Below are 27530 nucleotides of genomic sequence, written 5' to 3' on the forward strand. Positions count from 1 at the left end.
AACGGGGGAGGGGCAGAGAGAGAGGGAGACACAGAATCGGAAACAGGCTCCAGGCTCCGAGCCATCAGCCCAGAGCCTGACGCGGGGCTCGAACTCACAGAGCGCGAGATCGTGACCTGGCTGAAGTCGGACGCTTAACCAACTGCGCCACCCAGGCGCCCCCCAATACATATTTCATATAACTTTGTATATTTTAAGAAAATTTTCATCCATGTGCTTTTAATTCATTTACATTTACATCATCAAATATTAGTTTTATGAGCTTTTTGATGTACCACCAACTTTACCTACCTTCTCAGTAAGGTATGTTTCAGTACTTTTTCCTTTTAGGAACAGGGAGACTTGTTTTGCCAAAGACAAATGAACTCAAGTATACAAAGGTTTAAATTTGATCTGTAACTTGAAGTTCATGTAATTTGCATATCTAGAATTACCCCCCTTCCCTATACCCACTCAACTAAAATAACCAGATTCTCAAGACATTCCTGCCAGATACTAAGAAACCAAAGTTTTTTGGCAATGACCACTGAATAAAAACTCCAGAAAAAAAAAAATGTGGAGCTTTTCAAAAACACTGACAAAAGCTTGACTGAAAATGGAATTTCCCTCCAGTATTTATAAGTTGTCTGAGTATGATGATGTCTAGGCAAATTATGGAGGCTAACATCATCCTCTGAATTGTTAAAGAAATTTCATTAAGGAAATTTCATCAGCTAATTCTAGATTTCCTGAGTATATCAGAATGGGATCTTCCTGGGAAGTATCTGATGTATGTACTGATTTAGGGCCATCAGGCTCTATTTCTTTGAAGTGACTTACTTATTCCATTGATTGCCTGTTGAGTAAAGCAGAGTACTTTATTTTTTGAGGCTGAAAAATTCATTCTACAGAATTCAAGAAAAAAATTTCCAAATCTGCTTGTGTCTCCTGGGATTTTATCAACAAATCTAAGTTGATCTTCTTCATTATGTTTGTGGTTTCATTCACTTTAATCTTAACCCTTTTGGTCTGTTTCTGTATAGTGAACAAATTCAGAAGTAATTGAGCATGTGAACATATGGAAAGAAAGAGAAACAACTGGGTGTTATTTCAGTTTTGAAAAAAAAAAAAAGGATTTTGAACAAGTTTCTGTGCCAAAGTTTTTTGCCAAATGTTGTTTAAAGTGATGTATAAAGGGACTGGGGGAAATCTTTAGTGATGACTGGGGGAAATGTTTTAGTGATAAAAAAAAAAAAAGTAGAGGTAAAATGTAGCTTTTCTGATGGCAAGCTACATGATGCAATACCTCTATGGAAAGAATGTATTAAGTTCCTTGTTTTTAATTGGGGACAACAAGATCTTATGTTTGAAAAGACATGCATCCCTTCTGTGTAAACAAGAGCAGAGCAGAAGTTTGAGAAGCATATGTAAGTATAAGAGAATTTAGGAATAAATCATTGTGTATTAGTTATCCAGCACGTAATGATCTAGGAATCTATAAGTCATGTGTACTAGACTACTTTCTGAAGGTGCTGGCTATGTACTGAGGGAGCAGCGGATAACCAAAAAACATCAGAAACCAAAGAAAAAACGTTAACCTTCCTCTCACTCCTTTCTGCCTTACCCCCATACCAGCAAATTAATGATTTTAATATATATTGAGTGCCTACTATGTGAAAGGAAGTCTTCTAAGATTTTGTGGATGTCATTTGTTGCAAATTTTTGAGAAAACATGCTATTATTACTATTTCACAAGGAAACTGAGACACAGGGGTGTTAATTAGCGTGTTCATGAGGACACAGCCAGTAACTGATAAAGGCAGGATCTAAACTTGGACAATCAGACTCTAGAACATGTCTTTTAGACACTTATCAGTATAGCCTCTGAATGGTCCATGCCCATAACAAGGGTTGATATGAGACATTTTCCTCAAAAATTACAGAGATATTAACATAGCTAGAAGATGTTCTTGAGAAGAAACATCTGAGAGATAAAATATATCAAATGGAAACAATCAGGTTCCTCCAAGAAGAATTCCAGAGAACAGAATGAAGTATAGAAGAAGCTAGAGAGGTCAGACTCTGTATTTATAAATTCAGTGGTTCCACCAGAATGTTACCTTTCTTAGGAGACTGGCACATGTTGGGTTGAGTCAAGCTGGGCCCAGGCCAATTCCAACTTGTTTGTTTTGTAGGATAGCTACTAATGTATAGGAAGTGAGACATTTATGTGAATATTTGTTAGGGATATTCACTATTGTTTTACCAACTATAACAAGAAGTGTAAAGGATATAAGCAAAGGATAATATAATCATATTTTTTGGGAGTTAGCTCAGTAGTTAAATGAGTAATAAAATATTACTGTTGTGTATGCTTCACATTGTGAAGAAGATTCAGTGAAGGGATGTAAATGTCCCTCTAAAGTTAAATCAATCCATTGTTTGTTGTTTGTTTTTTGTGTCAGTATTCATTCATAACAGCTGGGGTAGTTGATGCAGGGTCATTTTGAGACAAAATTTTCAGGTGCGCCTGGGTGGCTCAGTCAGTTAAGGGTCTGTTGATTTCGGCTCAGGTCATGATCTCATAGTTTGTGAAATCGAGCCCCACGTCAGGCTCTGTGCTGACAGTGTAGAGCCTGCTTGGGATTCTCTCTCTCTCTCTCTCTCTCTCTCTCTCTCTCTCTCTCTCTTTCTCTCTCTCTCTGCCCCTCCCCTCCTCTCTCTCTCTCTTAAAATAAATAAACTTTAAAAAAAATTTTTTCAGGAGAAAACGCGTCTTTTATTCTGACTAGTGTGGAGTTTCTAAGATTGTTATTCAGGAATTCTCTCCCCCTTCCCTTTCTCCCATGTATCTTCCAAAATACCCCAAAAGTAAAATTTATTTGACCCCTCACTTATTTTATTATGCCAAAATGTACAATAATCACACACACACACACTGATACCACTCTATTTTTTCATGTCTTTTTTAATCTTCTGAGAGTCCATATATTTTTCCATGAAAATAAAATTATTGTCGGAAAATTTATATATTAAAAATCTCAATTACCTTCTAGTGCTTTAGTAATTTAGAGTTAAGTACTATTTCAATATCTATTATTAATGTTATTATTGATACAAGATACTCCTATTTTATGTTGATTAACTGTGTTAAACTCGTAAGCATTATTAACACAGTTCTTATGACACTGTGGTGCCACTGTTTCACAGTATGGACACATGCAGACTCTTTCACATTGCATGTGGTTTTGTTATATATTAGTGACCTTCAGCAGAATGAATTGCTTTGCCCCCCTCCGCTCTACTCCCCATTCGGCTTTCAGTTCCCTTAATTCCCTTTATGGCACTGGGCTATTTTCCTGGTAATCCCCTCAAGAGATATTTAAAATGTCATTTAGCCTATTTTTCTTTCCTTTTTTTTTAAGTTTATTTATTTATTTGGGGGGGGGGCAGAGAGAGAGAGAGGTGGAGAGAAAGAGAATCCCAATCAAGCTCTGCACCGTGAGCACAGAGCCCTGTGCAGCAGGGCTCAAACCCACAAACAATGAGACCATGACCTGAGCCGAGAGCAAGATCCAGAAACTCAACCAACTGAGCCACCCATTCACCCCATATTTGTCTTTTCCTACAGTGTTAAGTTTTTCTCTTTTATTAGAACAACCAAATTGGGAGGGAGGGGAGGACAGAGTTGTCAAGGACTCTGAAGATGTATGTGTCTGTGTGTGCATTAAATAATGTATACATATATGTATATATATTATGTATATATTAGTATATATATGTATATACTAGTATATACATATATAGCATATATAGTATATACTATATATTAGTATATATATGTATATGTATATTATTACATATACGTACATATATATATATATATTTACACCCTGGTCGTTGGTACATTGTTCAAAATGGTATAAATTGGGTTTTTTTGTGTTGCTTTTATACACCAATTATATTGTCAGGAACAGCCAAATTAAGCTTCCACACTGAAAACAAGAACACTGAACAATTTGCTCTATGTGTGAAATTGAATTGACACTGAGGCTTAAAGGGAATAGCTTAATTCTTCCTGTTTGCACTTCAGGAAACTATAACTAGAGGAGAGAAAGGAATTCCACCTCCATCTCAAACAAAGCCCCACCTCTCAATGAAAAATAAAGTCCTAGGAGCAGGAGCAGGACCAGGTAATGGTTCTATTCTTGTCTTGAGCTTGAGTCAGTTTCAGTTTAAAACATTTGGTGCTTCTGTTGCACTCTGGAGAAAAGCACACATATATTTTGGCTCCAGTCAAAGAGCCATATGACCCCAAAAGAAGAAAACTAATATTTAACTGGTACATACCACATGTCAGGTACTGTACTTAGGCAATTTCGCAGCATACCACACCATCTCATGCTCAAGTCAGAGGAGATAGTTGCTTATTTTAGAGTTCTTTAACTAGCAGTGATCAAACGTTAGTTCTTTTAGGGAAGCCTGCGTGGTTCAGTCTGTTAAGCTTCCAACTCTTGCTCGGGTCATGATCCCATGGTTCCTGGGATTGAGCCCCAAGTCTGGCTCGGCACTGGATGTAGAGCAGGTGTGGAGCTTGCTTAAGATTTTCTCTCTCCTCTCCCTCTGCTCTCCCCTTCTCTCTGAAAAACAAAGACAAAACAAAAACAAAATTAAGAAAATGCAATATAAACATATCATTTAGAAATGGCTAAGGGCGCTTAGGTGGTTCAGTCGGCTAAGTGATTGACTCTTGATTTCAGCTCAGATCATGATCTCTAGGTTTGCAAAATTGAGCCCTGCATCAAGCCCTTGGGATTCTCTCTGCCCTTACACCTCTCTCTCATTCTCTGACTCTCTCTCTCTCTTTCTCAGAATAAATAGTTTTTAAAAGTTAATTCTTCTAGTTTGGGTGCAGTCTTAGACATTTTATCCTAAATTTTGCTAAGTAGAATGCTTTAAGCCAGAATTTGAGAGACCCAAGATGTTCTATGACAAGGCAGAGGAGAGAATGTATTGGAAAACTGAGGTAGGGAGCTAGGTGCGATCAACTATGTTAGATAAATGCCATCAATTTATTTAGGGTCTAGAAAGCTTAACAAAATTGTTTATCATGGACTTAAAATGGACCTTTGTGGTCAGATAATTGTCTAACAATTTTACGGGTAAGGAATGTTAGCCCAAAGGTGTTAAATAACTTTCTAAGCAGCTACATCATGGAGGACACAGGAACCGTTTCGAACTCCAATTTACTATCTCTCATTTCAGTGTTATCTCTCTTTAGCCTCTTACAATGTGTTTGTTACCACAATGGAGAGGTTCTTTTCTTCACCCATGCTTCAGCCATCTGCCTGATCAGCTTATTTGGGTTATGTGACACAATGCTACCTTTCTTTCTTTCCTATGAATGAATTTTCAGGTTGAAGCTGAAGGACAAAAAGCACTGACTTACTGACTTTCTAAAACACTCAGGATTCAGGTGAAAACAGGTTGTAAAAGAGACTTAATAGTCTGATTGAAAATTATTAGGAAGAGTAGGTGAGCTCTTTTGCCCTGCACTTTGCGCTGCATCCTGAAAGTGAAGAAAGACCTAATAGAATTTCATATTTGAGTTTAGAATCTTAGAGTAGAGAAGACTATGCCTCGTCTTTTTCAAATTGGATTCTCATTATTGACAGGTCTGCAATGGTGGCGGGAGTGTTTGGGGTCAGCAAAAATGTATCTTTTGAAAATTTTTTTTTAAGTTTTTCTGGAAAAATTCAACATTTTTTTATGGATAGCAAAAAGTATTTAGAGCACATCTTCTATGGTATATAAGATCATTAAGTTATGTCTCTACCCTCAAGGTATATAAAGATATCAAATAATAAACACATAATTCAGACAGTGCTATACTCAGCAGATGGAGGAGCTATGTCCCATGTGTTTACTTCACCTCTCTTTCCTGTTACTTCCATGGCTTTGTTCATGATATTTGTCTTCTCCTTCATGCAAAAATTTCAGCTGTTCTAAGGTCAATGCATTAGACTATAATTATTTACTCATCTTGTCATTAAATTCTATAAACTTTCTGATTATTCTTCTAATTTTCAAAGTCTTTGACACCTATTCCCAACTCATTAACACTTCACATGTTAACATTGCCCCAAGCGAAACCAATATCCACAAGATTGATTGTTCCACTTTTCTGGAAACCTTCATCTCCGTATCTCCAGCAACCTTCTTCTCTGTTCCTTCCCCCCCCCCCCCCCATCATCCACATAGTCACATCCTTAAACTTACCTCTGACATTATAATTCAGAGATCCATCTGAGTCCAGTTGAGCTGTGGATTCAATGATAACCCAAACACGTGTTCTATCACCACTTTGAGAGTTGAGAATTCTACCACTGAACCACCAATGATTTGCTCTTTCACTACTTGGGGACTTTCATTCATCCTACTTCTGTCCACTACATTCCTCTCTACTGAGACTGGGCTGTCACTGACTAGTCTTTACAGTTCATATTCTAAACTCCTTTGCACATTCATAGAAGAATCCTGATAATTGCTTTTTCCTCTCCTGGAGAAAACTCACAAGTAGATATATTTCTATACAATCATGGTGATCAAACAAAGGAGATCTTAATGCTACTTAACAATGCCATACTCTGGTGCTTTTATTTTTAAGTCATATCTCATTAGTAATAATAACTGGTTTTAAAGGTCTGTAATTTTAAAGTTTTGACTCATTCTCTTTTTCTCGCTCTTTTTGGCAAAATATTTTTCCTTTCAGTGGAAAACACTCCCTTTTTAGCAGAGACCATCTTATGATGCAAAAAATTAGAAACCTTTGAAAGAAGCTCTATTAGGTTCTGAACCAAAATCACACATTTGTTTGTCTCAATTGATCTTCTGCTTTTCTTCTGACAAAAAGCCAGTTTTACCACCTGTGTTTGAATCCCATTCTTTTCTACCTTAGAGTTAGTGTTTCAGTTATTCCCTCATTTTTCTCAATTCTCAATAGTTCTCTCATTTTGTCCCTTCAGTATTTAAAACTTCTTTAATCTTCATGATCATAAAAAGATCTTGCACTCAATTCAATATTCTCATTCATCTACTTCTTACCTTTTTCTTTCCATTTAATTTTGAGCCTCTAAACTGTGGCTGCTGCCATCTATTCTTTTTTTTTTTAATTTTTAAAATCTTTTTATTTATTTTTGATACAGAAAGAGACAGAACACGAGTCAGGGAGGGACAGAGAAAGAGGGAGACAGAGAATCCGAAGCAGACTCCAGATTCTGAGCTTTCAGCACAGAGCCCGATGCGGAGTTCACACTCATGAAAGTGAGTTCATGACCTGAAGCAAAGTCAGATGCTCAACCAACTGAGCCACCCAGGCGCCCCTACTGCCATCCATTCTTGGTTGAAACTCCTCTCCATTGCTAAAACCAAAGGATATTGTCCCTGTCCTTACCTCACTTGACCTCTTGGTAGCATTGCACATGGTTGACCATTAAGTCATAAATTTCTGGAGGACAAGACTCAGATTTGAATTACCAGTACCTAGCACAATATCTGACACCAAGGAAGGTCTAGGACCAGATGATTTCATGGGTGAATTTTAAAAGCATTTAAAGAAGACCTAACATCAATACTTTTCAAACTCTTCCAAAATGTGAAAGAGGAGAGAACACTTCCAGACTCATTTTACAAGACCAGTGTTACCTTGATACCAAAACCAGAAGAAAACACCACAAGAAAAGAAGATGACAGGCCAATATATTTGATGAATGTAGATGCCATAATCCTCAATAAACTATTAGCAAACTGAGTTCAACAGTACATTAAAAGGATCATATAGTTTAACAATTTGTTTAGGAAACATGCTTTTTTAAAATATTTATTTCTGGTAGAGTGCAAGAAGGGGAGGGGCAGAGAGAGGGAGACAGAGGGTACCAAGTGGGTTCTGCACTGACAGGCTGACAGTAGCAAGCCCAACGTGGGCCTTGAACTCATGAACCGTGAGATCATGACCTGAGACAAAGTCAGATGCTCAAGTGACTGAACCACCCAGGTGCCCTTATGAATCATGCTTCTGATGTTGTATGTAAGAAATATTTGCTTAAACCAGTGTCTCAAAGGCTCTCTCCTATGTTTTCTTTGAGAAATTTTATAATTGTAAGTTTTACCTTTAGATCTAAGATCCATTTTGTGTTAGTTTTTGTTTTTGGTGCAAGGTATGGGTTGAAATTTTGTTGTTATTGTTGTTCACATATGGATAAAACAACTTTGTAAAAAGAGAACCAAGCTAGAAAATCACACTAAATGACTAAAAAGCCCCAATAAATAAGACTGTGGTATTTGCATGAAGATAGAAATGTAGATCAAATGAATAGGATATAGAACCCAGAAATCTCAAAATTATAAATGATATTAAGAAGTATTTCAGGGTAGCAAGAACAGAATGAATATTTTGAAAAAGAGATGTCATTTAGTGTGGATTATTTCTATCTATCTATTTATCTATCTATCTATCTATCTATCTATCTATCTATCTGTCTATATCTATCTATGCATCTATCATCTATCTATTTGGTGATTTGACAATTTTATATGTTATGCTGTGTTCACCACAAGTATAAGTACAATCTGTCTTACATCACTATTAAAGTATCATTGACGCTATTCTTTAGGCTCTGCCTTTTATTGCTGTGACTTACTCATTCCATAACTGGAGGCCTGTATCCCCCAAGAGCCTTCATACATTTTTCCCAACCCTCCCTCCTCTTCCCTCTGGCAACCATCAATTTATTCTCTGTATTTATTTAAAAATTTTTTAATGTTTTTATTTATTTTTTATATATTTTTTAAATTTTCTTTTAATGTTTATTTTTGAAGGAGAGAGAGACAGAGTGTGAATGGAGGGGTGGGGCAGAGAGAGGGGGAGACACAGAATCTGAAGCAGGCTCCAGGCTCTGAGCTGTCAGCACAGAGCCCGACGCCAGGCTTGAACCCACAAACCATGAGATCATGACCTGAGCAGAAGTCGGACTCTTAACTGACTGAGCCACCCAGGCACCCCTATTTTCTGTTTTATAGATCTGAATCTGTTTTTTGTTTACTCATTTTTTTTAGATTCCATTTATGAGTGGAATTATATATTTATCTTTTTCAGTCTGACTTGTTTCACTTACCATAACACCTGCTAGTCCATCCATGTTATCACAAATGGCACTATCTCATCCTTTTTTATGGCTGAGTAATAATCTATTATACACATGCACACGCACACACACCCCCCACACACACACGTTCCTTATCCATTCACCTACTCATGGACACTGAGGTTGCTTCCATGTGTTGGCTATTGTAAATAATTGTGTAATAAGCATAGGGGAGCATATATCTTTTCATATTAGCAAATATCTTTTCTTTGGGTAAATACCCAATATTAGAATTGTTGGGTCATATAATATTTCTATTTTTAAATTTTTTGAGGAACCTCTATGCCCTTCCACAGGGGCTGTACCAATTGACATTTTCACCAACAGTGCATGAGGGTTCCACATCCTCACCAACACTCGTTTCTTGTCTTTTTGATTTTAGCCATTCTAACAGGGATGAGATAGTATCTCATTGTGGTTTTGATTTTTATTTCCCTGATGATTAGAGATATTGAGTATCTTTTCATGCTGTTGGCCATCTGTATCTTCTTCAGAAAAATGTCAGTTCAAGTCCTCTGCCCATTTCTTAATCAAATTGTTTTTTGGTGTTGAGTTGTGTAAATTCTTTATATATTTTGGATATTAACCCTTTAACAGATATATCATTTGAAAATATCTTCTCCCATGCAACAAGTTGTCTTTTTGTTTTGTTGGTGGTTTCCTTTGCCTTGCAAAAACTTTTTATTTTGACGTAGTCCCAATAGTTTATTTTTGCTTTTGTCTCCCTTGCCGTATGAGATATATCTAGAAATGGTATATCTAGATGTATCTAGATGGTATATCTAGATATATCTAGATATTACTACAGCTGATGTCAGAGAAATTACTCTCCTAGGATTTTTATGGTTTCAGGTCTCACATTTAAGTCATTAATCCATTTTGAGTCTATTTTTGTGTATGGTGTTAGAAAGTAGCCCAGTTTCATTCTTTTACATGTAGCTGTCCTGTTATCCCAGCACCATTTATTGAAAAGGTTGTCTTTTTTCCATTGTATATTCTTGCCTCCTTTGTCATAGATTAATTGACCATATAATTGTGGGTTTATTTCCAAGGTCTCTATTTTGTTCCATTGATCTATTTTTCTGTAAGCACTATGCTGTTTTGATTACTATAGCTTTTTCATGTATCTTGAAATCTGGTACTGTGGTGCCTCCAGCTTTGTTCTTCTTTCTCAGGATTGCTTTGGCTATTTGGGGTCTTCTGTGGTTCCATACAAATTTTAGGATTACTTGTTCTAGTTTTGTGAAAAGTGCCATTGGTGTTTTGATAGGAATTGTACTGAATCTGTACATTGCCTTGAGTAATATGAACATTTTAACAATATTAATTCTTCCAATGAGCATGGGCTATCTTTCCATTTATTTGCATCATCTTCAATTTCTCTCACAAGCGTTTTATAGTTTTCAGAGTACAGGTCTTGTATCTCTTTGGTTAAGTTTATTCCTAGGTATTTTTTTCTTTTTGGTGTAATTGTAAATGGTATTATTTTTTTAAATTTCTCTTTCTGTGACTTTGTTGTTAGTGTATAGAAATGCAACCAAGTGGGGCGCCTGGGTGGCGCAGTCGGTTAAGCGTCCGACTTCAGCCAGGTCACGATCTCGCGGTCCGTGAGTTCGAGCCCCGCGTCAGGCTCTGGGCTGATGGCTCAGAGCCTGGAGCCTGTTTCCGATTCTGTGTCTCCCTCTCTCTCTGCCCCTCCCCCGTTCATGCTCTGTCTCTCTCTGTCCCAAAAATAAATAAACGTTGAAAAAAAAAAATTAAGAAATGCAACCAATTTCTCAGTATTCATTTTGTATACTGCCACTTTACTGAATTTATTATTTCTAGGAGTTTTTTTGGTGTAGATAACTTCTCAAAGCTAACACAGAGCAAACCAGGAGCATTATTTTTATATTAGGCTAGAAAATAGCCATATACATGTTAAATTATCACTCTGTATTTATAAAAAGCTATAATATTGAAGATGAAAATTATTGTGTACTGGTTACTAAGTGCTGATCTCTGTATTAAAAGTTTAAAATATATCAGTTAATTCTCAAAAGATCTATGTGAGATAGGCATTATTTTCCTGACATGAGGAAACTGACACTTAACAAGGCTTAGCTATTTGCCTTAATTTACACAGGTTATAGGTGATAGAGCCAGGATTCAAACCAAATCATCTGACTCCAGGACTATTTCTTAACCTTGTCTCCATGCAACCTGTTCTAAAGGGTAGAATTTGCTAATAAGATATAAAGTGTATATAATATAATCTAAATATTTGGGTAATGAATGAATAAATGTTTTGGCATTCTCATCTTTAAAGGGCTCACAGTCTCATGAGTGTCATAAGAAACTAAACCAAAAAAGCTAATAATTTTGATCACTGCAGCACAGAGTGTTAACTGTAATCATGGGGTTTAGAGTCATAACAAAATTGGCACTCAATACTGGTAGAGGTGTGAGAGTGTTAGGGGTGGCTTCAGAGAAGTGGTGATTTTTATGTGATGATTTAAAGGAGAGGATGAGATATAAAGATCAGAGGCTAAATCTGTGCCAAGGAAGAAACACATGATGCACTCAGGAGAGTATAAACATATCTTTATGGCTGGAAATATGAGAGGTGAGTGAGTAAAGGCATATAGTATCTCAAGATGATATGCCTCCTAGTATATGGTGAGAGGTTGAATTTGATCTTGAGAGTGACAAAGGGTCACTTAAGGATGTTACATTTAAAAGCGATACAGGTGTCCCCTGCTTTTTGAAAGTTTGCATTATGCCACCTTGCTTTTATGAAAGAATTGCATTAGTGCCTGTTTTTGCTAACCAAAAGAAATCTGGAGAGGATTTTCACTTTTAGGAAAAGAAGTGAAAAGCAAAAATAGCATTCAGCATTGGCCTTGCAGCAAGCCTGTATGGGAGCAGAGGGTGGCCCGAGTAGCGAGAGTGGCACCACCAAGCTCGTTCTCTGGGAACTACACTCAGGGCCTCAGCATCAAGCCGCTTTGGACTGTGTCTGTGAGCATCTGTTCTTTATCTCGATTTATTTTGTGCATCTGTTAGCAAAAAAAGATGTTCTAAGGTATCAGAAAGGCCTAAAAGGGTTATTTTGGAGGGATCTGGGAATACTTGAAAAATTTCCATATAACTTAATGATGATTGCTTCCTCATTTTATACCATCTCAGCTTATAAACGGTTTCATAGGGAGATTCTACTTATGAATAATGGGGAAACTGTTGTCATATTGTATTTTATGATCATTTTACAGACAGTATAGAAAACAAATTAGAAAGAAACAAAATGGAGGGTAGGAAGATGATTGAAGGATACTGGAAAATCACACAGGAAATCAGAGCCTCAACTAAGTCAATAGCAATGGATAATAGCTATATACCTATTGAATACTAAAAAAGATATATAAGTGGTAGGACATATGATTGAGACAGGTTAGGATAAAGAAACTTTAAAGAAAGTCTTGCAAGTTTCTGGCATGGATGGCTAGTTTCTTTTAAAAGTAGGGAATAGATTTGACATAAAGGCATGAGGAGGTGATAAAGAAAGAGGGGTTGTATTTATGAAATATTGGATTCCAGGTATCAGGGAGATTTCCAAAATGGGGATTTGTAATAGGCAGCTAATTATTATAGGAGAAAAGTTACATAGGATTATCAGAATAGAAATCAGTGACCTATGGAAGGTTGTCAAGCAATAGGTCTAATAAAGATCATCCAAGGAATGTTACAAAGAAGGGGGAAAAATGGGGCAAGAGTATCTGAGAGTGGATCTGAGAAGGGGGGTGGTCAAGACAGAAGGAATATGAATAAAGATTGATTTCAGACAAAAAAGAAATTTCAAAATGAAAGGAATGGTCAATGTATCAAAGACGATTCGTCAAGTAAAGACTGAGTTATATTTATTGCTTTGTCGAGTAGACCATCGCTGGTGACATTATAGGGAAAATTTTTCAAGTGGTGAACACAGAAGCCAAATTCCAGCAAGTACAGGTGTTAAAGTCTAGATAAACATCCAGATGTCGTTAAGGATAAGATAATTTGACCTCATAAACACACCAAAAAAGTCACAAAAGTACAATAAACAAAGTGAAAAAGCAAGTACATATGGCAAAAATATTAATGTATTTTTAAAAAACAGCCACTTGATAAGAAATTAAACAGTGAGTTGCAAAATATACAAAGACCATGAATAGACAATTCTTTGTAGAGAAAGTGCAAATTGCCAGCAAGCACATGAAAAGGTTCTCACCCTAACTAGAGGCAAGGGGAATATAAATTAAATATTGATTAAAAGGCTTTTTAATGAAAACCCAACAGACTGAAAACAATAAAAAGAAGAATGTTGCCTACAGCTTAGAGATCATCAGAATCCTCTGATATATTGCTGGCAGAAGAATAAATTGCAGTGACATTTTTGGAACAATAAATACACAATATCTCTTAACATTTAAAATGTATGTACTTTTTTTAGCTCAGCCATTCTATTTGGGATTCTACCAATAGAAATCCCAAGTACATACTGTATTATGATCAAGTATATTCAGCATCATTCATTTAGAATGGTATAAGATACAGTCTGCTAATTGAGGGGTGATTGAATGAATTATTGTATGTTCATATAATAGATTAGCTCTGATCAACAGAACTTTCTTCAATGATGGAAATGTTATATAACTGCACCATCCAATATGGCAGATACTAGATATATATTTGGGTATTTTGAACAACTGAAATGTAGCTAGTGGACTAAGAGACTTCATCTTAATTTTTTTTGTGTTTATTTATTTTTGAGAGACAGAGCGTGAGCAGGGGAGGGGAAGAGAGAGAGGGAAACAGAATCTGAAGCAGGCTCCAGGCTCTGAGCTGTCAGCACAGAGTCCGACGAGGGGGTCAAGCTGTGAGATCATGACATGACCCAAAGTTGGACACTGAACTGACTGAGTCACCCAGGCGCCCCCAAGAAAGTCCATTTTAAATTTTATTTAATTTTAATTAATAAAAATTTAAATTAATTAAAAATTTAAATTGCTACTTGTTGCTAGTAGTATTTGGGATAGCATAACTATAGAATATCAGTTGGCTTCAAAAAGTGAGTTACATCTACATATTTTTACCTGGAGAATTATCCAGCTTAAAAGTATAGCTCCTGGGGCACCTGGGTGGCTCACTTGGTTAAGTGTCTGACTCCTGATTTCAGCTCAGGTCATGATGTCACAGTTTGTGAGTCCAAGCCTTGCGTCAGGCTCTGCACTGATAACACAGAACCTGCTCGGGTTTCTTTTTTTCTTCCCCTCCCTCTGTCCCTCTCCTGCTCATGTGCGCTCTCTCTCTCTCTCTCTCTCTCTCTCTCTCTCAGAATAAATAAACATTAAAAAAACAAAAAATGAAAATATAGTTCCTAAAATGTGGTAATTTGATCTCACTTTGTTGTTGTTGTAAAAATCAAATGAAAACTTCCAACTGATATTTGTGTGTATTTATGAGATCTAAGAAGAATGTAAAAAGATGAATTCAAACCTTTGATAAGTTTGGCCTATGAGTTTTGAGCAAAGGTGTCAAGTGTTACCTCTAGGCCACTGCATTTAATTACTAGTTTGAAACTTGCCAAACTGTTTCCTCTGTGGTGTCAACGCATAGGTTTCAAGATACTGACTTCTCTGTCAGTCTGGAACCCAAGTGAGAAAATGCATGAGGAATTGTGATTTTTGTGAGTAATAAAACATTTATCTTAAGCCATTTGGACTGTACATTTGTTTGTTATGGCAGTTACTAAAACTGAGTAATACATGTTAAATTGTGGAGACTTACTATATACGCTCAGAATTGGTTAAAAAAGGGCATAACAATTTAGAATTAACAAATGTATAAAAAGTGGCCAATAGAAGAATTAAAACTAACAGAACTTATACAGGAAAGTAGGTAAGACTATCATAAGCAAAGGTTCTCATTTTTCATAGCACAAAGACATATATGTATTTTAGAGCTGATAAATCAACAAATTAAGACAAAACTGAATTATCTGGAATTGGATACAGTAACCATATCAAGATTTAACTTCAGAAGTTATTGAAAGAGGTTACCTGTTAGAAGTGGGACTGGGTAAGGGAAGGATGAAATCTTGCTTTTTATTTGTTCTTTTCTGAAGTGTGCATGTATTGTTTTCATAAATAAAAAGAATATAGGCATGGCCAGATCCATTTCTCCAGCCTCTCCTTCCTTCTCCAGTCCCTCATGGATTTGCCCACAAGGTTCTCCATCTGTACACTCAAATCCTGATCACTGTCTTACTAGCTAGTGGAGGCGATGAACACGTGACCCACTTAGACTTGTGAGGGATGGCCTGGCATTAAAGCTGCACCTCTGAACATGCTCCCCAGATCATCTTTCTCTAAAGACACCTGTATTTAAGTAATGGGGCGGGGGGGGGGGGACAATTCCAGGCTGCTTGGGTTGTCTTTGGCTACTGTTTCCTGAATGACTATGTGAGGTCCTAATCTGTGGGACTAAGGCATCAGCCTTCTCCAGTTTTGCCTACTGGAGTTTACCTAACATACGGTCATCCTGCCATTCTTCTCGGGATCTCTGCTACTCTGCCCTGGTGTGGCTCTTCTTCCTTCTCTGACTTGGATCCCTATTCCACATCTCAGCCAAGGGCAGGGTGTACAACTATGTAGAGATTCATGGGTGGCAGTCTTTCTGACCGTCTCCTAGGTTTTGACTGACACCTACAATTTCCACCATTGCACTCTTTAACTAAACAAGTGCCATCTCAACCTAGTGCTGACTGAATCTAGAATGAAGGTGAAGCTGGGGCATCCTTGGACCCTGTGCCAAGGCTCCTGGCTGGCTCCTAGAGTTTTGTCAACTTTTCCTGTTCCTGATGCATAGGTCTCTCTTGGTTCCAGGTTGCTGTGATGGGCGTGTATATATTCTTACTAAGTACTGAGTTATATATGCCATTATAGTGTAAGAATTCTTTGCAAGTTTTTGTGTCAATTTTTAATCACACAAGTGCTATGAGAATGTCTTCTTAAAGCAAAAAGGAAGAACAAAATTAACACACTGCTTATGAGTCTAAAGTCTGCTTTGATTAAATTCCTTGCTTCTGTCTCTGTTTCACCTCTTAAAGTCAGATACGGCAATGAGTTTAAAGTGTATGTCTCTAAATGATTTTTCTAGAAATCATTGTGATATTACTAAGTGCGCATGCATGAGTTTATAATGTGTTGATTTCTGTCTCCTCAGGAGCACTAATCATTCAATTTGTAATATTTGACTGCCTGATAGATGAAAAGGAATATTTTATTCCCATGTTGAGTTTTTTTCCATCTTTGAAATTGAGGATGAATTTTATTTAGTTAATAACCAGTTTACATCTTTGTCATTTTTCTATTAGTATGTTTGTGCTTTTATTTACTTTTAAGACCTCTTTATTTTAAAATTTTGATTAACTTTTTCTTGTCATACATGGGTAGATAGTTTTTCCAGGACAAACTTCAACTTCTACTTATATATAATCTTGGTAGTTCAAAATGCAGCCCAGTCAATCACCCTCTCTTTAATAATTTTCCTTCCCAATTTGGAAAGGCTTTTCTTAGTTTCACGAGTAGATACAGGACATTAATTTTGAAACATATTATAGGTAAGTTTATCACACTATTGTATAAAATAAAGTAGGCACGTGTTAAAGTTGAATTAAAATAAAATTCTCAAGTTCTCTGAAGTGGGATAATAAAGGAACATATTGATTAGAAAAGAAAAGAAAAGTAAAATTTTCTCATGCATTAAATTTTAATAATATATGTAGCTCAACTTTTCTTTCATGCTCAAATATACATTTATAAGGCAAAAAATCTCAAAAGAGTAGGAATACACACATTTGTCTTTTTAATCTGAGGTCACCGTGCAGCAGGCTCTATAGAAGACCGAGTAAAATGTTATAGTTTCATGTTTTGAATTACTTTTTGGCCAGATGTAGACCTTTCTATTTCGCATAAAAGGACTCAATGATCTTATTACTCTCTCCTTCCTTGAACTGTTGGCTTGTAAAATCCCTGCATCATAGAATCGATACCAGTACTTCCACAGGGCAGGAGCAGAGAGGCCAGCCCCGTGTCTGCAGGCAGGAGCTAGTCACTTAGGGAAGAAGACTCGCCTTTCTTGCTGGGGATTGCCTGCAGTGGATTCTTCCAGAGGAAGTGTGTTTTTAGGCAGAGGCATAGAAGCAGTCTCTTAGAAAAGAAAGAGTGTGGGAGGTGTTACTTGAATTGATCATTCTGAACTCTAAGAAGGGATACAGGCCTGAGGGAATCCGATGAAATGCATTTGTTTACAAATTTTGAACAGCTCTCAAGCAGCTTTTTTCCCCCTGGTAAATATGATTTTAAGAAATATTCTCCCGGAAGTCTCAATTTTGAAAACATTTCCTCTGGGGATACGAACAAGAGAAAGGTATTGCCTCTCTATGTTGCTTCTTTTCTCCCTCCCCTCTTTCCTTCCTTTCTCTGCAGGGTAATGTTATTATGAAGTCTTACGTGTTAAATTCTTCGCTACCGCCACAATTAAGAGGAAAATAATTATGAAATAAAAGAACTCCCGGTTAGTTTAACAACAGTCATCTACTTTTGAGGGCTTACCCCAAATCACCTTTCAGTTTCTGGGGTTATATGTTTACCAGGTGCTGTGAGGTGTGGCTTTTTAGCTGCATGTTTTTGTGGATTTGGAAAGCCTGCAATTTCTTGTGCTCACTTGACCTTGATAAGACACTGAGGGGATTACCTTTTAGGGGCAATGGTGAATTCTTTTACTCTTTTACTTAGTTCTAACCACATTACTAGATTTAGGAGATTAGATACCTTGCTTTGTAAACCTAACCGCTGCTAATATTTGATTAGGAAAGGTTTTTTTAAGCAATTTTGTTTATTTTGTAATACACATTACAATGTGTCTCTTATAATTTTCTCTCAAATTAAATTCTCTCCATGTTTCGAAGAACCATATTTTTATCTGGCATGTTCTTGGCCTGATGATAGAAGAAATAAGTTTATTGCTTACATAACCATGTGAATCAGACATGGAAAATACATATTAAATTATCTAATTCATCCTTCTGCCAATTCTGGATTATTCCCTGAAGTCCATTGGTCTATTTTTTAGACTTGTTACGTGATTCACTAATATAATTTATGCAACATTCCTTGTTTTCCTTACTTATTTGTGAATTCATACAGATACCTTTTTCCAGTGAGTGCAGCCTTTGTTAATAGTTGCTGACAATATAAAAAATATTAATATTGCCTTGCATTTTTCTAGTTATTCTCTGTGCGTCTACATAATTTTTAAAATCTGTACTATCAGACACATACTGTTATATCTATTATGAAATAAGAAAATTAGGTTCAGAGAAATTACATAACTTCTTCATAATGATGTAGCTAGTAACTTATTCAATGTGGAATACATTCCATGATTTTAAAACTCAAAATGATAAGCACTTGATAGAAAATGTAAATTGAGAAAAGAATGAAAAAGTAAAGGATATTAAACCCTACTCTGATTAGAAATCCATCAAACATACTTAAGTTTGGAAGAATATAAAACTCCTATCATTTGTTTTCTGCTTATTTATCCTTTGTACTCTTTTTGAGTTTTGACAAATGCATAGAATTATATAACCACAACTACCAGCAAAATACAGAAAAGTTCCATCATTCTCCAAATGTTTCTCAGGCTGCGTCTTATCCCATTCTTAACTGCTGGAAACCACTGATCTGTCCTATGTCACTATACTTTTGTGTTTACTAGAATGTCATATAAATGGAGCCATCACATATGTAGCCTTTTGAGTCTAGCTTCTTTAACTGGGAGTAATGCATTTGAAATTCATGCTTCTGTGGAGTGTCTGACAGTGTGTTCCTTTTTATTGCCAAGTAGGATTCACTGTGTGGATGGACCACAGCAGGGTCATCCATTTCCCAACCGAGGGACATAGGAGTTGTTCCCAGTGTTTGGTAATTACAGATAAGACTGGTATAATATCCATGTGCGTGTTCTCGTGTGAATCCAGGTTTTTATTTCAATTATGTAACTACCTAAGAGTGGGATTGCTGAGTTGGATGGTCAGTATATGTTTAGCTTCATAAAAAACTGCCAAACTGATTTCCATTAGTGACTTTATTATTCTGCATTCCCATTAGCAATATATGAAATTTCCAAGTCATTCTGAATCCTTCAGTTTTTCTTTCTCTTTCTTTCTTTCTTTCTTTCTTTCTTTCTTTCTTTCTTTCTGCCATATATATATATATATATATATATATATATATATATATATATATCATTATGGTTTTAATTTGCATTTTTTAATGGATAATGATGTTAAGCAACTTTTCATGTACTTATTTGCCATCAGTACAATTTCTTTGGGGATGTGTCTTCCAAATTTTTTGCACATTTCATTTTATTGAGTTTTGGCAGTTTGTTTTCTTACTACTGAATTTGAGAGCTCTTTATGAATTCTAGATACAAAAACAAAAACTTGGTCAGATGTGTGATTTGCAAATAGTTTTTCCCAGCTTATGAGTTGTTTTTTTTTTTTTTCTATTCTCTTAAGTAACTTTTGCAGAACAAAAGTTTTAATTTTTATGAAGTTGAATTTAAAACTTTTCAAAATTTTGCTGATCATGTTTTTGGTGTCATGTGTAAAATCTCTGCTTAACTCAGGGTCACAAAAGATGTTCTCCTTTGTTTCCTTCTAAAAGTTTAAAAGTTGTATGCTTTACATTTAGGCCTAAGATCCATTTTGAGCATATTTTTCTATAACACATGAGGTATGAACTATTGGTTGAGTTTTTGTTTTTGCATATGGATGTCCAACATTTTCAACACAATTTCTTGAAAAGACTATCTTTTCTTCACTTAATTGCTTTTGCACATTTCTTAACAGCCAATATGTGATATATTGTGTGGTTTGGGGATAAGCATGTGGCAAAATTATAGCCAATATAAGGGAAAAGTTTACTGTGACTTTTCAACAAAAGGTATTCTTCAATGATAGAAAGAGACATATAATTGGAACCTTGTTATTACACGGATGTCTTTTTCTTCACCTGGGCTATCTGGAAACACACCAATCAGAATTTATTCTTATGTGGCAAGCTAGATAACTTCCATCCGTTCTGGAAATTTATATAATTTGCTAAAGGTCAAGTCTGACTTCTTGAAGCTCTTAAACATTATGCTAAATTGGAAATGAGTAGATTGTTTTCTTATTTTTCTATGCTTCACAATGTGTTGGAACAAAATCCTTGTTTATTTTTTTCATACATTATGCTAAAGATTGTTTCTTGAAGAAAGATCACTAGAAGTGGCAAAGTGAAAACATTTCAAGATTCTGGATACAAATTGCCATTTTTTTCCTAAATAAATTATAGCAATTTACACTGTTTTTAAGGTCTGGGATTTCTCATAACATTATCAAATATTATTGTTAATATAAATTAAATGATATAGTTTTGTAAAATAGGATTATTATATTTTAAAATGCAGTCCTTAGATTATTAGTGAGTTTAAATTTTTATATGTATTCATTATTTTTTAGGAAAAAAACTCATCTTTTCATTTGTCTATTAAAAATTTAAAAAATTTTTTTAATCCTTATTTATTTTTGAGAGAGAGACAGAATGTGAGCAGGGGAGGGCAGAGAGAGAGAGGGAGGCATAGAATCTGAGGCAGGTTCCAGGCTGCGAGCTGTCAACACAGAGTCCGACACGGGGCTCCAACTCTCAGACCCGCAAGATCATGACCTGAAATGAAGTTGGACGCTTAACCGACTGAGCCATCCAGGAACCCTATTAAACATTTTAAATACTAGGTTTTATTTATTTACTTGCCCAAGATTTGCATCTATTTAAAACGTGAACATTTGGTCTATCTTATATCTATAAATACTTTTCTTAGTTTTTCACTTTCTTTTTTAATTTGTAAATATTTCAAAGTTCATGTAGCCATATATATTAGTATTTCTCTTTCAGATATCTTATGTGTTTTATAAGATTGTAGAATACCATCCAGATTTCATTAATGTTCATTTGTTTTTTGGCTTATCTATGGCATATCTATGACTTTTTTATTGATGGCTAACTTAATAGCCCATTTATGATCGGATGCCATGAAGAATCAAAATTATTTTTACAACTGATCAATAGTTTATCAATTACTAGGAAGAATGTAATAAATTTATGTATTTTTTTGTTTATCAAAAACTAGATATTCTATTACAACGTATTAACTAGAATTGACCATCTTGTAATTCTTCCTGTGGAAATATTGATAAATTTGTTTTTAATTATTTATTTAAATTTGAGTTAGTTAACATGCAGTGTAGTATTGATTTCAGGAGTAGAACCCAATGATTCATCACTTACATATAGCATCCAGTGTTCATCCCAACAAGTGCCCTCCTTAATGCACATCACCCAATATTTTGGTTTCTCTTCAGATCATATAAATCTTTCTCCTTTTACTTAACGCCCATCACCCATTTAGTCCATCTTCCCACCTACCTCCCTTCCAGCAGCCCTCAGTTTGTTCTCTGTATTTAAGAGTCTCTTATGGTTTGCCTCTCTCTCTTTTTTTATCTTAATTTTTCTTCCCTTCCCATATGTTCATCTGTTGTGTTTCTTGAATTCCACATATGAGTGAAATCATATGATATTTATCTTTCTCTGCCTGACTTATTTTGCTTAGCATAATACACTCTAGTTCCATCTATTTTGTTGCAAATGGCAAGATTTCATTCTTTATGTTGATGAGTAGTATTCCATTGTATATATATACCACATCTTCCTTATACTTTCATCAGTTGATGGACATTGGGCTCTTTCGATAATTTGGCTATTGATGATAACGCTGCTATAAACATTGGGGTGCGTGTACCTCTGCAAATCAGCATTTTTGCATCCTTTGGATAAATACCTAGTGCAATTGCTGAGTCATAGGATAGTTCTATTTTCAATTTTCTGAGGAACCTCCATATTGTTTTCCAAAGTGGCTGCACAGTTTGCATTCCCACCAACAGTGCAAAAGGTTTCCCCTTCTCTGCATCCTTGACAACATCTGTTGTTTCCTGAGTTATTAATTTTAGCTACATTGATAAAATTTCAGTATATAAGCTCTATGAAGTCTGAGGTTATGTCTTTACTGTTTTCTGATATCAAACACAGTTTTTGAATCAGAGTACTCAAGATCAGTATGTTTACAAATACATAAATCTATGTGTACATGTGTGTGATTACACACTTATATGTGTATACACTTCTATGTGGGCATCTATAAGTACATAGGTGTCTATATGTCTGTATACATACATGCATACATATATATGTGTATGTACACACACATACTCATATTTTTTAGATTGACTGATAAAAGGAGATGATGTAAAAAATGTGCAAAGTGTTTTTAAAGGATCTCTATGCAACATATTTCTGAGGTTACAGTTTGATTCCATAATAAAAAAAGGAAAATGAATGAAAATACATTTAATGAGTTTTGCTACCTATCCTCTTCCTCCACCCTTCCTAAATGGAGAAGTCTATTCTACTTTTGTCCCTGCCTTACACATTACATCCTCTCCTATAACTCATCCACGTTGTTAGGAACCGAGGATGATAACCTAAAAACTGGCACTTGTTTGCTGTACATCAAGGGCAGATGCAGACATTCCCGATATATAGAGCCTCCAAGTATCAGGGTCACTTTGGCATGACCACACATCTCTTTGGCTCTTTGAGGACATTTAGAGTCCATTTTAGTTTCCGTTGTTACAGTGCGGTTCCCTTAATTTCTGAGATTGCCTATTGAACTGTTTTGAAAGACAGCTGCAACCCGGTCAGCCTCAGCCCAGGTACACCTCCCTAGATCTTTGCATTCGTGTGAGATCATTCTTAAAACTCCCATGCTTTTGCAATGGTGTTCATTCATTTTGATTTTAGTTATATTATTCCCACTTCAGAAAAGGATTTGGGAAGTCTTATCATTGCCATTACCTACTGAGCATCAACGTAGGGCTGCGTAAAGAGCTTTCTTGATTTTAATTTCAGAGAGACGTGGGGGAAAAGGACAGGCAGCATGAGAGAAGCAGCAGGTAGAAAAGATCAAGATTTGTGGCACTAACACTGGCCATTAATTGACACTGTGGGCTTAGGAGAATGATTTAGCCTCCCTACGTGACACACTTTTCTCATATGGGAATAGGAATAATGGCACTAAATAAAATTTCATATGGTCACCAGCACATGACCACTTTAGTTATCACAAAAGCTAAAGTTTTGCACAGCATTAATGGTTAACAAGGAGAGAATGATTTAAAATGTGGGCATCGTGTTATTGTTGCTGCTAGCTCTGAAGTTTCAATTGCAAGTAGCTTGTTAGGAAGCTGCTCAAAATCATGGAGACCTGTGTCATGTTAGTGGGTACATTTATCAGTTCCTCTATCACTGTCTTCCACCCCTTAGCCAAATGATACAGTTTCTGTATAACCCAATTGTAGACACTCTCTTCCCTTCATTCCATGTGGATATCTATTCTATGGGAGGTAAAGTAGATGAGGCTGGCCTTAGAGCTCTAACAGTCAAGAAATCATAAACTGGTACATCATCATACTGAGTAAACCACGATGACAATGGGGACGGACCAGGCTCATTAGAAGGATTGCTCTCCCTCTCTCAAACTTCCTTTCTTGTTTGACTGAATTGAATGCATCCAGAATTCTGTATGAATGAAAAATGAATTTTCCGTGCCTCTTTAACTTCTTTTTAATCGTGCATATTTATGGATAGAGGGAAAAAAAGGAGTGGGAGGAAGAATAATTTTAAATCCACTCATATCTTTAATGTACCTGAAAAAATATGTAGTCTACCCAGGTAGAGAGGATCTAAAAAGCTTTGTCCAGATTATTGTCTGGAAGGAGAATATGTATTCATAAAGAAGGATTCTAGAGAAGAAAATCTAGGATTTGTACCTGAGGAAACTCTAAGACCTAGAAACATTCATCAAGCAATGATCTTTAAATAACCACTGAGCTCACTGAGATGCCATAGAGTTCTAGGGAGATTGTCAGCATACTTTTATCTCTTCAAGTACCTACATTCAAGTTGTCATAAATTACTGGCTTAATCATTTGCAAAGATGCATATACATTGATATAATGTAGATACATTATAAATATTATCAATTTAAATACTGTCATTGGATTCAACAAAGTAATGCCAGTGTTCTATGAAACCATGAGTATAGGTCAGAGGTATTGTTAAAGAAGGAGTAACCAGCACACCTTGAGACACATATACTGAGGCTATCAATTCACATGACTTGTTGATCATAGCCATGGCCCTGTCCAAAGCCAGAAGCCAGACAGCAGTGGGCTAGAAAGCCTGTCTTAGATTTTAGTCGTATAAGTGTTTCCTCTATCAATGCAGTTTTGAAATTTATAAAGCTTGCTTTGATTCCTTCTTTCTTTTCTCCTTCCCTACCTAACTCCTAGTGCTAGGCTCTGACTGGTCAAAGTCCCACACTCTCTGATACCCCAGTATCTGTGCTATGCCAAAATTTTCCATGCCTCATTCCTCCTGTAGTAAAATTCTTATTTTCAATTATTTGAGGTCATTTGGTATTTATTTTAACAAGCCAAATGTAGTGTGCAGTCATTAGGTGTTAGGCAATGAACTAAAAGCTTACATTTCTTATCCCATTTGATCGTCACAGCAACCCTCCAAGGAGGCCTGGCTTTATACCTGTAGATGGGGAAAAGGAGTATTAGAGAGACTGAGTACTTTGCCCAAGACAACAAAGGTAGAGGTACACTGGCTGAATTCAAACTCAGGTCTGTATGAGTGCAAAGCTAATTCTGTTAACCATTTCCTTTAAACATGATATTGTTATTAGACATTTATAAGAATAATATCAACATCTGAATAAGTAAATATGAGAAGATATCTAAAACAGTTACAAAGGTATATTAAAAATACCCATTTCAGCTGATAATCATGGAGGAGACATAGAACATAAGCATTAGGTACAAAGCCTCTGAAGTCAGACTTCTGGTCTCAGTCTTGTCTACACCTTTTCTGGCTGCGTGATCTTGGAAACATTTACTTCTTTACTCTCTAATTTCTCTGAAAAAAAAAAAAAAAAAGAAATCTATCTATCTAACCATCCAATCTCCCAAGTGTATTCTGAAGATTGAATTATTTCACGGAAATGAAGCACTAATAGTTTTTGATCTAACCAAATGTATGTTTTCTTAAAAGCAAATCAAAAGTAAAAGGTACATTGGTGTAGATTCCAAAGTCAAGATTGTAAGCTCCATGAAAACAGTAACTTTTTGTGTCTTTTCATATGTAGCTCCTCTGAATTTAGAGCAATGCCTGACACAAAGTAGCACTGAGGAAACCCTGGTAAAAAAATAATGAATGATTTTAAACCGAATATGCAAAAAAAAAAAAAAAAAATAGAGAACACAACTCTAGACAAATGTAAAAACTAGTAAATCCAAAGTAGTGCTAGTGTAAGTTATAGTTTTAAAATGCAGTTTAGCAAAATATATTCAAAAGTTTTTCAAAAATTTATATTTTTTACACATTAAATAACAGATTTTTTTTTGTAAAGGAAAGAAACGTAAAAAAGGAAAAACTGAATGAAACAGTGTGTTGATTTATGTATTATTTATAATAGAAACAAAATGGAAAGAAGAAGTCAAATTTTCTGAAAAAACAGAATCATGGTATAATTTTCTAGAATTTTACTTGACCACTAGGCATACTACTTAACTGCAACTACTTAACAATGAATATGAAAGGATGTGTATTTTTACAAATGTCTAATCTACTGACACATTGTAACTTCTAAAATTATAGGTCAGCTTGAAAATTTTGATTTAATTTAGGTCTGCCAAATGTACATTTTGAGATGTTACATTTTTATGCATTTATATTCTAATTTCCATGTTGTCAAATCTTTTGAAAAAAAATTTTTTAATGTTTATTTATTTTTGAAAGAGAGAGACAGAGGGTAAGTGGGGGTGGGGCAGAGAGAGAGAGAGAGAGACAGACAGACAGACAGACAGACACAGATCTGAAGCAGGCTCCAGGCTCTGAGCTGTCAGCACAGAGCCTGATGCAGGGGTAGAATCCACAAACCATAAGATCATGACCTGAGCTGAAGTCAGACACTTAACCAACTGAGCTACCCAGGCAACCCATCTGTGTTGTCAAATCTTAACATTAAGCAGAATGTTAGATTCCATATTAAGTGATATTTTCCCTCAAATTAACAGTGGTTTTGCAACCAATGTCAGGCCAAAGCATAAAGGTTGGGGGTGGGGGGAGGACAAAGACTCTCCAGCAGATTTCAAACATTTTGAGGCATTTTATATCAATTTTAGAGATCCATTTAGCTTATAAAATATTACACTTTCTTCCATTCTTGGTTATATCATTTCTAGGAAATATTTAGTGTCCTGAAGAACAAAATCTTCCCTTAAAGTTTAGAGGGAGGATTGATAGTCTCACTTTTTAAAGCCATGTTCCTTGGTATAAGGTCAGAAATTCTATTGTTTAGCTAAACCCTTTAAGAGAACAAGAGCTAATAAATCACTGGAAATTGGATTTCACTGGGGTGAAATTGGATTCAATTTCCAATAGTCCATTTACATTTCTTCTTTGATTCCACAGAATATTTTTGCAACCAGCATTCATTTTTCAAATTGTGTGAGGACGTAATAGGGGCAAGTGCAGAAAGATCACTCAGTTGTAGATACACTCCTGTTGTGGAAAGACTATTATTTATCAGGACCTTGGTAGACCAGATGATGTCTCAAAATTTTTAAAACACTGGCAAAAACATCTGATGGGCTGCCAGTTTCCGAAACCACCTTGTCATCATAATTTTAGTTTCTGATCACCAGCTCAGAGAATTTTAATGGGAAGAAATAAGAAATGGAACCAGTGAGGTTTTCTCTTCTACACTTGTTCTGGCTGTGCTGCTGGAACATGTGCAAACATTTTCTTTCTAATGAAGTGTTGGTGATTGAAGTGGGTATTACACACAGTTTCCTATTGTTCTAAGATTACACACAGGGTCGTTAAAACATGATCTGGGGATCAAATGGAAGCCACAGTGACTCCTGACATACTTCTCACAAGAATAGTTCTTATAATGAAATCAATAAAAACCATTACAATAAAACCTTGTAAAAATTAAAAAAAAAAACAACATGTGATTCTTTAAATGGGACTAAAAGAGGGATGACCTAACAAATTAATAACTTCAGTAGTTACAATTTTAGATGATAAC

General features: G+C 35.7%; 1 long non-coding RNA gene across 13 annotated transcripts in view; it reads left to right on the forward strand.

Annotated features, from left to right (window-relative positions):
- LOC147581049 (uncharacterized) overlaps nucleotides 1–27530 on the forward strand; it is a 530577-nt gene that overhangs the window by 289019 nt on the left and 214028 nt on the right. The window contains exon 4 of one of the 13 annotated variants that reach the window (XR_015251358.1): nucleotides 4073–8342. The exons of 11 other annotated variants lie outside the window; for them this stretch is intronic. This is a non-coding gene — a long non-coding RNA (uncharacterized LOC147581049). Of the gene's footprint in view, nucleotides 1–168; nucleotides 1407–4072; nucleotides 8343–27530 lie in introns of those variants that run through there. One more of the 13 variants, XR_015251347.1, reaches the window with a different exon arrangement.

The sequence above is a fragment of the Puma concolor genome, chromosome B2 (assembly GCF_028749965.1).
Source record: "Puma concolor isolate L17-30 chromosome B2, mPumCon1.1.hap2, whole genome shotgun sequence".
In the NCBI taxonomy this organism is placed as follows: domain Eukaryota; kingdom Metazoa; phylum Chordata; class Mammalia; order Carnivora; family Felidae; genus Puma; species Puma concolor.